General features: G+C 39.8%; 1 protein-coding gene across 3 annotated transcripts in view; it reads right to left on the reverse strand.

The window, feature by feature from the left end:
* Positions 1-15,390, reverse strand: part of GABRG3 (gamma-aminobutyric acid type A receptor subunit gamma3) — a 570,535-nt gene that overhangs the window by 144,017 nt on the left and 411,128 nt on the right. The window lies entirely within an intron of this gene.

Raw genomic sequence — 15,390 nt, forward strand, 5'->3', positions numbered from 1 at the left:
CATTCCGATTTACAGTTGTCTAGATGCCATTTATGTAAACCCATTTCCTGTAACAGCGTATTACTTCGTAAGTGCAGTAGAACTATAATAAAGTCTATAAAATATTAAAAGAGAAGCTATTTTTCTATTTTACAAAGGCTGCTGGACAGTACGTGAACATTTAGTCTCCACATCTGCATCAGGTGTCATTGTAACCTAAGGGATTTCTGATTGTGTCTTTTTTTTTTTTTTTTTTGAGATGGAGTCTCCATCTGTCACCCAGGCTAGAGTGCAATGGCGTGATCTTGGCTCACCACAACCCCTGCCTCCCAGGCTCAAGCGATTCTCCTGCCTCAGCCTCCTAGTAACTGGGATTACAGGCATGCACCATCACACCTGGCTAATTTTTGTATTTTTAGTAGAGATGGCATTGCACCATGTTGGCCAGGCTGGTCTCGGACTCCTGACCTCAAGTGATTCACCCGCCTCGGCCTCCCAAAGTGCTGGGATTACAGGCATGAGCCACCATGCCCGGCCTGATTGTGTCTTTTAATCAGAATGCCATCCACAGACTGCCTTGAAGTGATGAGAGACTCTCCACACAGACCCTAAAGCCCTGATACAGAATTTCTTCAGTTCTCCTTCCTGGGCTACCTAGAAGGCAAAAGATGGAGTGATCTCTGGTTCTGACCAGACTCCCCATAGGACACCAACACAGGTGGGAGGGACGTACTGAGAGTCAAGAGGGCAGACAATGTGCACCCCAGTGCTCCCTGGGCTTGCCCTGACAAAATGACCACCCATGGTCCATGAGCCATGTTTCTATTCCTGGGCACTACGGGTTTATTGGACTCACTGAGGAGTGCTATGCTGTTAAATAATATTCTGGTAAGTTCTTGTGTATTTCATCAAACAAGCAAAATCATGTCAACAGTTTGAAGTCTAGTCCTTCAGAAGAAAAAATATTACACTTTTTTTGGCTTCTTCATTCTTAACTTGCATAAATTGTAAGCTGTTCACAGTTTACCACGTATTTCTGGTGAAGTCAAATTTAATTTCTACAGAACAACTAATGTTAACAGTAAATAAATGTGGTTTTCTCAATTTTCAGTGGTGTAATATATCAAAGAAGCAAAATCAATTTAAGGTGTTATGATTTGTGAAGCATTTTTCACTTAAAAATGTATTGCTCAATATTTATTCTGATTTTACCATAATGTGCATTTGATTTTTTAAAAGTTCTAACAAAACAAATAACAAGCACCTCGCTTGGAACATCATGGGGAATTTATACCCTTAACATTGGCATTAATGTTTGTAAACATTCTTTAATAAATTATTGGCACACAAAAATTTAGCCTAAGAGGTTAGATAGAATATACTCTTTGTTCTCAAATAATTATTTGCCTATTTCCTTAACTTTATGACAGTTTTTATGCCCTGCAGGCAGTTTTATGCCTACATATTTTGTGCTACTTTTAAATTAAACCATAAAAGAGAGTACACCACAACATGTTCTTTTCGATTATTTTACTTTTTTACATTGTTAAAGGAAGCAATGAAAAGCAAATACTTGTTGGTTTGTTAAGCATTTTACCAAATATAAGTTGATGTGTTAACTGCAAGGGTCATTTGAATAACGTGCTCTGAGTAGCTGTGACAGATCGTTGTTCTGTAGGGTGATATTACGTGTGTGTATTTTACCAATCAGAGTTAGATTGTGGGATGTACTAGAAACAAGATGTTACTTGAAAACATCAGGCATGTATGTTGAGTGATAATACGCTGGCAGTGAACACCATTCTTCTGAGGACTACACACACTCCAACAACATACTTTATTTATCAAAATCACCCATTTCACTGCAGATAACAATGGTGGTGCTGGTACAAAATGTTGAAGTACACACATTCCAACAACACACTTTATTGATCAAAATAACCCAGTTCACCACAGGTAAAAGTGGTGGCGCTGGTACAAAATTTGGTCGAAAAATTTTGCTTGTTGAAAGAAGCCTGTCGAAAAAGCTTTTATTTACATGAGCATCTGGTGTGTTCTCTGTGGTGCAGGAAGAATTTAAATGAAACCTGCACTGGATATCAAGCTACATTCACAAAGATTACATCGATCTACGCTATCATAAAACTACCCCTTGCCACACAGACTTACCACTGGATGATTTCAAACCATTTATTTTCTGCTAATCTCATAGTTTAATATGGCAACTCTGTAGCTTCTGTGGCTTTCATTTGTATTTTCTATTTTAATGAGATGAAATTGATTTTTCCGTTAACTTTCTATTTGGATCTTTCCTGTGTGTAAATTTCCCATTCACATTATATACACACTTCCCTGTTGCATTGTGTGCTTTATTGATTCCTGTTTTTGGTATCGATTTGTGGGACTGCTCTGTTTAGCAGGAACATTAAGTGTTAGGGTACTTTCAGTTACAAGTCATACAATCAAATGTAAATTAAACTTAAGCGGAAAATAAAAGCTAATATATTGGATTGTGTAACTAGCAAAATCAGAACCAGGCATGGGTTAAGGCGAGGAAAAATTCAGGTCTCCCTCTCTCTGTCTCTCTCTCTCTCTCTCTATGTCTCTCTCTCTCTGTCTTCCTCTCTCCCCCTTCATTTCTTAGCTCTGCTTTCTTCCATGGGGTCTTAACTCACAGGCAGACTCTCCGGAAGGTTTTCTATGTTGTGCATTGATCTGTTTCTTGTGGCCCATGGTATTTAGTTGGTGCACTCTCTGCTGAGTCTGTCTAGACTCACTCCACACACTTCTACTGCAGACAGGTCATTAACAGACCCGTTTTCATGCATTGTGGGGTAAGACACCACAGCCAATCATCTACCACCCCAGCACCCCATAGCTCTCTGAGTCACTTTTTCTAAGCATTGCCAAGGACCGGTTCTGTGGTCCTGCTCCTGGAGAATGCTATCAGTGGTACTGGGGCTTTTCTGAAACCTTGTTAAAAATGAGCCTTCTTAGCCTTTCCTGCACCACAAATCCATCAGTTTGAATCACAGTCAAAACAATTCTGCATTTACATCTTATCTCCTTCTCTCCCACACTCCCTCCCTTCCTCCCTCCTTCCCTTCCTCCCTTCCCTTCCCTTCCCTCCCTCCCTCCCTCCCTCCCTTCTTTCCTTCCTTCCTTCCTCCCCCTCCCTCCCTCCCTTCCTCCCTCCCTTCCTTCCTTCCTTCCTTCCTTCCTTCCTTCCTTCCTTCCTTCCTTCCTCCCTTCCTTCCTTCCTTCCTTCCTTCCTTCCTTCCTTCCTTCTTTCCTTCCTTCCTCTCTCCCTCCCTCCTTCTTTCTCAGCACTGCAGATTGCACTGACTTTGCACTGTCACAAGCAGAGGTGACACTTGGCTCCCTCCCTGCTGGGGTCTGTGGAGACTGGGGGACAGAGGCCTGCCTGTGATCCCCACTGCACACTAAACTAAGCAAATAACAGCAAAGAATCTCTGCTTCCATCTCTTTGCTGCCACCTAAATAGGAGTAATCTGGAAGAAAACATATTCATATATGTGTATCAAGTCCTGGAGATATACCCAAATGATTAAGTGAATGAAACCAACCAGAATTCTTGGAGAAATGAACGAGAACATGGAATACCCCCTAATTACAAATGGCCTCTGGGTAGTGCAAACTAGGGCAGGCCAAAATAGTGTTGAATAGGCTTTGAACATAAAATTAACTTCAAATAACAGCCCACAAAAGTAGGCCAGAATGTGCACTCAAAAACTAATCCATTTATTTCTTGCTAAAACAATAGATTTAAATACCAGAGTCTCATAATTTCATACTCAGAATGTCCAGAATACAATACAGAATGACTCATCAAATTAAAAAAAAATGTGAATTACAACAGGAATTAGAAATCAGCAGACATCAACACCAAGAGATCACACATGGTAGACTTGTCTAACAAAGGTTTTAAAGCAGTGCTCAAATAAGGTTTGTACCTTAGTTAATATATTGTACAGTCAGTTTCCTTGCTCTGATCATAGCATATTGGGAGATTCTAGGTAAAGGGTACACAAGTAACTCTCTATAGTATTATTGAAGTTTCTAAGTGAAGGCAAAATTATTGATAAATGAAAAGTTTTAAAAAGTAGAGCAACTTTTATATGCACAGTAATGTGGAAAATTATTTAAATTGTCAAAAGAAGCCAGATACACACACATAGACAAGTGCATCCTGTGTGATTCCTTTTTTCTGAAATCCAAGAACAAAGTGATCTATGGTGGCAGAGTATCTGTGTTAGGAACTTGGCCAATCCTCTCTCAGTTATAATTAAAAATGTCTAGATATTGGCCAAAGGACACACAACAAATTTAAAAGGATTTGTTGAAGAAAATCCATTGAATCTGGTTAGAAACAGTGGAGTCTGTAGCATTTGAGCCAGGGGTTGCTCACATCCAATCCAAGCTCCATAACATGTAAACTCTGCCCTGGAAAGCAGGGCCTCCCATGAGTACTGACAGCGCCACAGCCCTGCCACATAAGGATGACTTTATTTGGAGGAGAGCGCAGAAGGATCCTCCTGAAAAAAAATCCCCTAAAGTCCATGGGAAAATCCCAGGGATATTGTTCAAACAATATAGATCTCAGTGACAATCTTGGGAGGCTAATGTTGCTGTGATATCATGGGGAAAGTAAGAAAAAGCTGATCAAACAGAAATTTAACATGAAGATCCAGCAAGAGAGACAGCAAAGAGGGCCTTGCTACGATGTCACTCATCTGGGAGCAACTTAGAAGAGGCTGGAGAGGGCCTTTGGAACTAAAAGTCCCTGGCTGAATACAGGGCAGACTTCTTAACTTCCTCAGTTTTAAAAATCCAACAGCAAAGGACAGGAAACGAACTCGCTCAAGCAGTTTAAAGACAAGCTGTGACTAATCAGTTGTCACCAGTAAAGTGCCAGATCCACTGGGAACACTTAGGAAGCCTGACTTTAAAAGATAGAAAACACCAGTAAAAAAAGACAGAGACAGAGAAGACAACATCAGAGGCCATACCTATGGAGGTAAACACGCCACAGACTTAGTCTGGGCAAGTCAGTAAACAAACAAAACATTGCAATAACACAGCCTGGGGATATCAGAATACAGAGCTGCTACAATATATTATCTAAAATATGCAGTTTTCAACAAAAACTTACGAAACATTAAAAGAAACAGGAAAGAGTAACCATGCCTAGGGGGAAAGTCATTCAATAGAAACTCTCTTTGAGAAGGTCCAGATGTCGGGCTTAACAGACAAAGACTACAAAGAAGATATTATAAATATACTCAAAGAACCGAAGGAAACTATGCTTGCAGAATTAAGGGAAATATGATGATGGTTCACCAGATAGAGACTGTCAATATAGAACAGAATGATAAAAATGAACCAAATGAAAATTCCGGATTTGAAAGGACAGTAAATAAAATTAGACATTTACCGGAGGGACTCAACAGCAGATTTGAGCTGACAGAAGAAATCATCAGTGAACGTAATGATCATTCGGTAAAGATGATCCACTCTCAAGACCAGCAGAAAGAAAAAAGAAGGAAGAAAAAGAAACACAGCTTCAGAGACCTGTGGGGCTTCAGTCAGTGCTTCACCACCGGTGAGATGGTATCAGAACAAGAGATGCGAAGGAGAGAAAATATGTTCTAAAAAATAATGGTTGAAAACTTTCAAAATTTGATTCAAACCTCAATCTGCATGTCCAATAAGCTTAAGAAACTCCAAGTAGGAGTAACACAACGCAATCCACACCTAGACACATGACAGTCAAATTGTTCAAAGCCAAAGACAAAAAGGTAATCTACGATGACAGAAATAATACAGTTGCCTCAGGGCTGTGAGAAATTTGACTGTAAACTGTTTTAAAATGTGGCCGAGCGCAGTGGCTCATGCCTGTAATCCCGGCACTTTGGGAGGCTGAAGTCGGTGGATCACCTGAGGCCAGGAGTTCGAGACCAGCCTGGCCAACATAGCAAAGCCCCATCTCTACTAAAAATGCAAAATCTAGCCGGGCGTGGTGGCAAATACCTGCAATCCCAGCCACCTGGGAGGCTGAGGCAGGAGAATTGCTTGAACCCAGGGGGCGGAGGTTGCAGTGAGCCAAGATCGCACCACTGTACACCAGCCTGGGTGACACAGCGAGACACTGTCTCAAGAAAAAAAAAGAAAGTGTTTTAAAATGTTAACTTTTACTATTATTCAGGTATGACGAGACCAATAAATCAAGATGTGATTGTCACTGAAAAGACTGCTACTCACGGTTTTTAAGAGACTAGGGCACACCATGACACTGGGCAGTCACTGGGCAGTCACAGGAGAGGAGGAAAACATGGGTAAGGCCCTTTACTGCGGTTTCCGTGGGAGAGAACAGGCAAAGAAGAATAAACAGGTTTATCATTCCCAGTTTTAATAATTTCACTGGGCTCTGGGACTGGGCTGTCCCCAGTTTCCCTGGGATGATTAGTGCTGAATAATGACCCGAGTGGAGAACCCTGTGAAAGCTCCACAGAGACGGGGGTTGAGGTGTGGGCCTCTGACTAGTTGGTCTGCATGTGAGAAGCATGTTCCTGAGAAAGTTGTTTGCTTTCTTAAGAATTAGCTAAATAACCCTAGGAGGGGAGACCACCCCATTGTCAGGAAGGCCCCATGATGTCAAAGCATCAGAATGAAAAGACCTGTGGCATGAAAGCGCAGGAGGAAGATTTTCAGGATAATAAAAATATTCTTTATATTTTTTGGATGGTGATTACACAGATGTATGCAAGTATGAATATACATTAAACTGAATATTTAAGATATGTGCATTGTGCTATATACCAATTACACTCCAATCAAAACATATGACACAAATATAACTATAAATCAAGAGAAGTGATCTGATGTAGTGTAGGGAGACCCCCTGAAACTATTGCTATGGAATAAAAGATGAAACGCTCTTGATTATTGTAAATACAAAATCGCCGGCGGGATTGTGTAAAGACAATGCCAGGTTGGACTGCCAGAATGAGCCAACAGCGTGTCATGTGATTCCCCCTGCAGAGAGCCTGTGAATGGACGTGCAGTCAGGGAGGTTTCACATCACCAAGATTCCTATCCCAGAAAAGCAGATGTTCATAGCTCTGGGAATGGAATGTGACCCTTGTGGAGAGCCTATAAATGGACGCACCAGGGGGCACTGGTCCATACGGATAAGATAGGGCTATAAATGCCCTCATCTCGCCACAGCTCTTCCAGACCTCTTTAGGGTTAAAGCATACTCCCCCTTCTAGGAAATTCTGGTCTAACCAGTTGTCTAGCTTCACGTCCTGTTTCTATGGATTGTTTGTAACCAGCTTTTGCTGCAACTGTTACTGCTGATTAATATCTTGCTAATCATAGGTTACGGAAAGACTGTGTTTCTGTTTTAAGGCTCTGTTAGAAATTACTGATGCACACACTATCTTGTAAATTCTTATCTCTGTATACTGTGCTTTTGCATACAGATGTTGTGTTAAAGAATTACTTCATCCTCATGTGACCATCTCACCTCATAATCAAATGACCCTAAATCCCTCACTAACCTACCCCTGCCCTCACTAAACTTAATAATAAATGCTGGTATATCCAGTGCATTGTTGGCACCGTGGGACCAGAAGGTGGTGACCCCCTGGACCCAGCTTTCACTATCTTGTGTGTGTCTATTATTTCTCGACTGGCCAATCCACCTGGGAACAAAGAGAGAGCCCTGCTGCATTGCGGGCTGCTGGCCAGATCCCGCGATAATATGGTATGATACAAAAATAAGATCTATAACAGAAAGTTATTATTAGGGTCAAATACCACATATTGAAAGTTTCCAGTAAAGCCTTTGATACATATTACGAGTTAATATTTTAGGGCCGTTTTTATTACTTGTATCATCAACAAGACTTCTCTTTTGCACCACTTTTTCCTATTTAACGCTAATCTGTAATTCAGACTTATGTTGATGATCTAAGGCTCCGAACATTACTAAATAATTAATCAGGACCAAGCATCAGGGCAATTTTATGATTCTCTAATATTCATAATTCATCTAGAACATGAATTAAACTTTTCTGTCAATTAATTTGACTCAGACATCCCCTTTCTCAAGCACTTGTGTGTGTATTTCACTTTTTACTTGCATTTGTTCTTAGTAGTTTTCAAAAGTCCTTCTATTAAAACGCTCTCTTTTACTTTCTCAGCAAGCAGGTGGGTTTGTGATGGGACGACTGGAATCATTTCACTTAATGCAATTCCTGAGTCTCATTTCCTAGGCTTGTACTAGATTTTAATGTTCTGAGAATTTTTTCCAGCCACACATGACTTGCATTTAATCAAGGAAAGCTACAGAACTTGGAAGCCTGAGCCATCTTCTCACTGCTTGCAATGATGCTGCATCCTGGGTATTTTCTGTTGCAGGGATGACTTGACTTCGGGTCTCACAATTTAGACATATAGTCACCACTAGGTGTGTACACAGCATTGAGCTGACATGTTTGCACTTCTATTGAGTAAAATTAAACACTTTCCATTTGTTGAACAGATTATAATTAATTGGCAGAAAAATAGCAGAAGAGATCTATTGTGGAAAGTCCGTTGTGTAGTCCTTAATTATAGCTTGCTTCTAAAGAAATCCAGAAGAATAGTCAATGAAAATATCAGTTGTTTGGCCTCCACCAACATTCCACCATGGAATGCACCACTCTGCTTTGTGACATTATGAAAGTGAACATGGAATTTTGCTGTTATCATATACTTTGTTTTATTATATACAAGTTACTTTATTTTCAAGCTTTTAAGCACTATTATAAAAAGATACACATTATTTTTTGGAATTAACACGTTTGTCTGAAAATAAACAATGAAGGAAATGACATGCACATTTGTATAATGCTTCACACTCGGTGAGCTTTTACAAGGCAAAAGTCATTTTTTTTTCTCCTTTAGACTTTTATCTCCGTCTCATAAACACTAGGTGACCCATGTTCTGGTTGAATTGACACTGTTGACCAGATGGCTGAAAATATTTCATTTAATGTTGTATTTCACTGACAGCTTTTTTAAGTGAGACAAATACTGGACTGGACAGATGACCGGGAAACAAGCATACATCGGATTTGTTCTGGGAAACTAAATGAATGAATTTTCAGACAGGAAAACTGAGGCATAAATGAGTTGCCCAAAGCCACAGCCTAGATGTGCAGTCTCCTAGTTTCTATGTGGCATATCACAGGAGCACAAGACAGGGCTCTATAAAAATAAGCATAGCCTACTTGGTGAACTAGATTCAACAAGCAAAAGAATGGCCTTTGGTAATTTGATAGAAAAATAGAACAGACTTAATATTCTCATGACAAATAAGTAATAGTACAAACTCAAAATTAAGGTACTATCCTCAGATGAAGACAGTTCTACCTTGGCTAAGGAAGATCTTAAAGACAGCATGGTCAGCTGTTTCCAGGATTCAGTCCCCAGCGCATCAGCACAGCTCACAGACTTCCGGGCGCTTTCTTCTCATCTCACTAGCCCCTTAATACAGAAGTGTTCCATCAATCACTTTTCTTCTCCCTTCACTCACCCCTAGGTGATTTCATCCAGTTCAAGGCTTTAAAAGTCTATTCCTTGCTGATGACTTCCAACTTTATATTTGAACCTCTGCACTGAATTTAGGATTAATATATCCAAGTACACTCAACATTTTCCCAATGGTGTCTGCCAAACACTTCAACTATTCCCCAAGCAGAGCTCCAGATCTTCCCCTAATCGTTCCATCAAAACCAGCTCCTCCCACGGTGGCCCTCATCTCTGTAAACAACAACTTGATACTATGACTCCTCTCTCTGCTCATACCACATATCCAGTCCCTCACCAAATAGTGTCCGCTATATGCTTAACATATCCAAAATCCAAAAACACCCCACCCCTTCTGAAACACACTAATGCAAACCACCACCATCTCTTCCTTCTGTTGGTCTCCCTGCATGTACTCTTGTTCTCCTCCCATTTATTTTCCATACAACTGTCAGAGTAAACCTTTCCGAGCATGAATCAAGTCACGCCTCTTTTGTGTTCAAAGATCTCCAGGGGCTCCCATTTTCACTCCGAGTGAAAGCCATATGGTGCCCTCCAGCTGTTCCTTGACTCTTCTAAGTATTTTCTGCCTTAAAACTTTTACTTGTTTTTTCGTCCGCCCTGAAGGCTCTTGCCACTTAATTAACTTAGCTGTCACTGCCCTATTTCAAAGAGCCATCTCCTTTCACTGACATCTCAATACATATTCCCTAAATTTTTCTCCATACATCTTGTCTCCATCTGGTAGACTGTATATTTTACATGCTTGCTTTTAATTTTTATCTAACCTAGAATATGGCATGAACATGCAAGGAAGTTAGAAGTTTTTGGCTATTTGGTTTACTGCTGTATTTTTAATGCCTGGAAGAGTATCTAGCACATTAGATATGCAATAAATTTGAAGTGAATGGAGTGTAGAAGCTTAGAGAGGGATCATTTAGCTGTTGCTTGATCTTTCATGAAGTTTTATGAATGCAACTCTAATTTCAAAAATCACAGAATATGGAAGCAATAATAATAACTACATTTAACATTTGATAAATTATGTTCTGAGATAAGTTCCTCATGCTACTCTTGTAATTGGGGCATGGAGAGGCAAGAGGCAGATTTACACAGGTGAAAAGCTTATAAATTAATCATACTTCCATCCACTCAACACAAATTATGAACCCTGAAATTCATCTCAGCCTCCCATTCTCTCACCCCCACACCCAAGTAGACATATTGTTGAGGGAAAAAGTTGAAATCATCAGCTTGGATCCTACATATAAGAAAGTGTCAGGAAACAAAAAAGGAGAAGGACTTCTGGTTTCCAGTCCTGGCATATATGGAGTTTGAAAGTCTTCACTCTCATTCCCACAATAAGGAAAAACCTGAACAAACGGAAAAAGCAAAAACTCGTCTTGGATCCATCAAAGAATTCAGGTCACAAGGCAAATCACTGCTTCCAAAACTGGACAGCCAGATAGGTAGATACAGAGAATCACAACTTACTGGAGCAGAAGCCCACAAGCAGGAAACTCTTCCGCAGCCAGCACTGGGGTGAGAAAACCTAAACTGTAATGGACAAATTGCAGGAGACTCAGTGGGGACAAAAACCTCAGAGTTAAAAACTCCAAGGAGTCCAGTCTTGGGGGAGTCCCCCTACTTTATGAAGTTTGCTTCTACAAGCTCTACGTGGTTCTTATGGTAAAGATCAGAGAAAAATCCCATCATGCCTTCAGAAGGAGGAGGGAATAAGGAACCATTCTGAAATAGGCCAAGAGCATTCTGTTCTTAACAAGGCCTACCCTCAAGTAAACTGTCACCATCATCTAACTGGCTGGGGCTTTATCAGAGCCAAACCACGTTGGAGAAAGAGAAATACTCAACTCCAGCCCCCTCTAGCCTTCCTGTCTCATCTAAAGATTGGGGGGAACAATGGAGAATTGTTTGTGAAGGTCACAGCCCAGCAACGCAGGCGTGACAAAAGACTGAGACCTACCGGTAAGACCACAAAACACTTCTCCTCCCATGGCCCCTGACCACCACGTCCTGTAAAAAAACTGGGGGATATGATGGAAGGAATTACATGACTCAGACCTTATTAAGAACAACTCTCTAGCGAAACCCAAAGACAACAGGGGAGGCTAAACAAGGACACCAGAGAAAATGTTAGCCTCTGACACCTATAGCTGCAGTTAACCGCAAAAATAAAACCTAATTCCTAGGTAGGTAAACATAAAACCTCACAGTAAAGACTAATTTACTTCCACTCCTTTTACAAATACACCATGTCTGTCTCTTAATAAAAAAAAATTATAAGGCATACTAAAAGACAAAGAAAACCCACACAGTTTAAATCAAGAGAAAAGTCAAACCAGACTCAAATAAAGTGGAGATGTTGGGATTATCAGATCATAAAGTTAAAACAGTTGTGATTAATATGTTAAAGGATCTAACGGAAACAGGGGACAACATGTAAAAACAGATGGATAATGCAAACAGAAACCTGATAACTCTAAGACAGGATTAAAAGGAAAGGCTTGTGATCAAAAATACTGTATCAAAAATGGAAAATGTCCTTGATAGGTTCATTAATAGGCTGGACATGGCTGAGTAAACAGTCAGCTTGAAGAAATGTCAACAGAAATTTTCAAGTCTGAAGTGTAGAGAAAAACAAAAGAGTTAAGAGGACAGAACAGAATATTAAAAAACCATTGGATAATTACAAAATGTATACACACAAATGGGAATACCAGAAGTAAAAAAAGATAAAAAAAACACAGAAGAAATATTTGCAACTATAATAACTGAGAATTTTCCAAAATTAATGACAGACACCAAATCACAGATTCGGGAATCTCAGAGAACACTGAGCAGCAGGCCCGTGATATTTAAGCTGCAGTATATCAAAGACACAAAGAATATCTTGAGAGGGAAAACCACCTTCACCACAGAGAAGCAAAGGATAAGAGTTCCACTGGACTTCTCTTCAGAAATCAAGGCAGTAAGAAGGGAATGGAGTAAAATATTTATAGTATTGAAAGAAAAAATCCACCCATCTAGCATTCTGCATCCAGGAAAACTACCCTTCAAAAATGAAGGAGAAAAAAAGCCTTCAACAAAAATTAAGAAAATATGTTGGCAATAGACCTGCCTTTCAGGAAATGTTAAAAGAACCTATTCAGAAAGAAGGAAAATGATATAGGTCAGAAACTCAAATCTACCTGAAGGAAGGAAGACCACTAGAGAAGGGATGAATGAACATACAATAAAATATTTTATTTTTCTTGTTCTTAACTGATCTGACAGATAATAGTTTGTTCAAACTAATAACAATAAAGAATTTGATGATTATAGCTTATGGATAAGTAAACTGAGTGACAGCAATGTAGTAACGGATGGGACAGGAAATTTGGTAATACTGTTGTAAGGTACTCACACTACCTGTGAAGTGGTATAGTGTTATTTGAAAGTGGATTTGGATTAGTTGTCACTGTATATTGCAAACTCAAGCACAACCCCTAACAAGGAGAAAAATAAGTATAATTGATATGCTGAAGGAATTAAAAAATTGAATCTTATAAAATTCTCAAAACCAGAAAAGGCAGAAAAGAAAGGGTGGAAATGAAGAAGAGATGATATTTGAGAGACTGGGAAAGGTTGAATTCTTCTTTAGGAACTTTAGGATAAGTGGGCTTATTTAGAAACAAACACAGTAAAAAATTCACACGTACAAACATTCACATGTCCACACACAGACATTCATACACACACATATGCACAGGGCGACAAAATAAAACAGCACTTCTCCTAATGCACACAACATGATTTGTTCTTTCTGAGGGCATTCAGAGAAGACCTACTTCATCCAGTTCCCTTTCTTTTAATCCCATAATCCCCTCTCCAATCTGTTCACAAATAACTTTCTTTTCTTTACACATCAATTCCAGAGGACAGAGGTTTGCATGATCTGATTGCAGTTTTCCAGTGAAACGAGATCTCTTTTATTAAGAAAGTGAAATTGTTGCCCTGGCCCAAACATTAGTAATTAGACTATGTATCATGACTTAAATAAATCAATATTCAAGCCATCATACAAATAAACTATGGAGCCAAAACATCCATCAGAAATAACCAGACTCGAGCCTTTAAAATGCATGACATATTAGGTCACTTAGTTGCAGAACTATGAAATTTCAGAATCCATACCTGAATCATACGGTTATAATAAAATGCCTTCACTTACTCAAATCTGATTTATTCTCAGTGGGTAGATTTATCCATGCTAAATCCTGGAGTATCTATTAGTCACCATTGCCCACTCTGACAGATATCAAAAGTCCTGATTATCTAAGTAAGAGGAGGTCAGAGAAGGTGATCAAGGCCCAGTCACTCCATATCTGGGCCTACTCTGGCCCACAGGAGAAGCAGAGGAGGAAATTGAGTGATTTGGGGAAAGCGGGAAGGGAGAGGAAATACGTTGCTTATTTTTTTAAATTTCAACTTTTATTCTAGATATGCCTGGCATTAGTTGTTTAAAAGGAAATAGAAGAACTCCAGGCAATTTCACTAACTCATAACTCTCACCTGGAGCCTATACTGAAAAATCATGACATCAGCTAAAATGTTTGGGTTTTTTTTCCTCTCTGTAGGAAGGGATATCACACATAGTATAAGAGCTTACTACACACCACTGGGTATTTTGGGGCCAGTTAATCCTCTGTAAAGTTCAAAGTGTATTAAATGGTTTCCAAGTTCCCTTTCCCAGCTCTTAACATTTCAGAGCTTATATGATCACTTACTTGCTATCTGAATTCCCCAAATCTTGTTCTAGCACAAAAGCCTCAAAGGAGTTCACAACTGGGTAAAAGTCAACTAAAATTTGGTTGAATATGACATGAAAAACCAGGAACAGGCATTATTCTGAAGACTGCATATATACAAGCTTTACGAAGAGTTATATTCACCAAAGGCACCTTTACAGATACATCCACGTAGATGGTGCTGCTCCCTTTGGCATTCATGGCCTGATACGATTTGGCCGTGTCCCTACTCAAATCTCATCTTGAATTCCAACCTGTTGTAGGAGGGACCCAGTGGGAGGTGGTTGAATAATGGGGGCAGGTCTTTCCTGTGCTGTTCTTGTGATAGTGAATAAGTCTCACAAGATCTGATGGTTTTAAAAATGGGAGTCTCCCTGCACAAGCTCTCTTCTCTTGTCTGCCACCACAAGAGACATGCCTTTCGCCTTCCACCACGATTGTGAGGCCTCCCCAGTCACGTGGAACTGTGAGTCCAATTAAACCTCTTTTTCTTCCCAGTCTCGGTATGTCTTAATCAGCAGCATGAACACTGACTAAACAGTAAATTGGTACCAGCAGAGTGAGGCATTGCTGAAAAGATACCCGAAAAGGTAGAAGTGACTTTGGAACTGGCTTAACAGGCAGAGGATGGAACAGTTTGGAGGGCTCAGAAGAAGACAGAAAAATGTTAAAAAGTTTGGAACTTCCTGGAAACTTGTTGAATGGCTTTGACAAAATGCTTATAGTGATACGAACGATAAGGTCCAGGCTGAGGTGGTTTCAGATGGAGATGAGAAACTTGTTGGGTATTGGAGCAAACGTAACTCCTGTTATGTTTTAGCAAAGAGACTAGCAGCATTTTGTTCCTGCCCTAGAGATTTATGGAACTCTGAACTTGAGAGAGATTATTTAGGGTAGCTGGTGAAGAAATTTCTAAGCAGCAAAGCATTCAAGAGGTGAGTTGGGTGCTGTTAAAGGCATTCAATTTCAAAAGGGAAACAGAGCATAAAAGTTCAGAAAAATTGCA

The sequence above is a fragment of the Macaca thibetana genome, chromosome 7 (genome assembly GCF_024542745.1).
Source record: "Macaca thibetana thibetana isolate TM-01 chromosome 7, ASM2454274v1, whole genome shotgun sequence".
In the NCBI taxonomy this organism is placed as follows: domain Eukaryota; kingdom Metazoa; phylum Chordata; class Mammalia; order Primates; family Cercopithecidae; genus Macaca; species Macaca thibetana.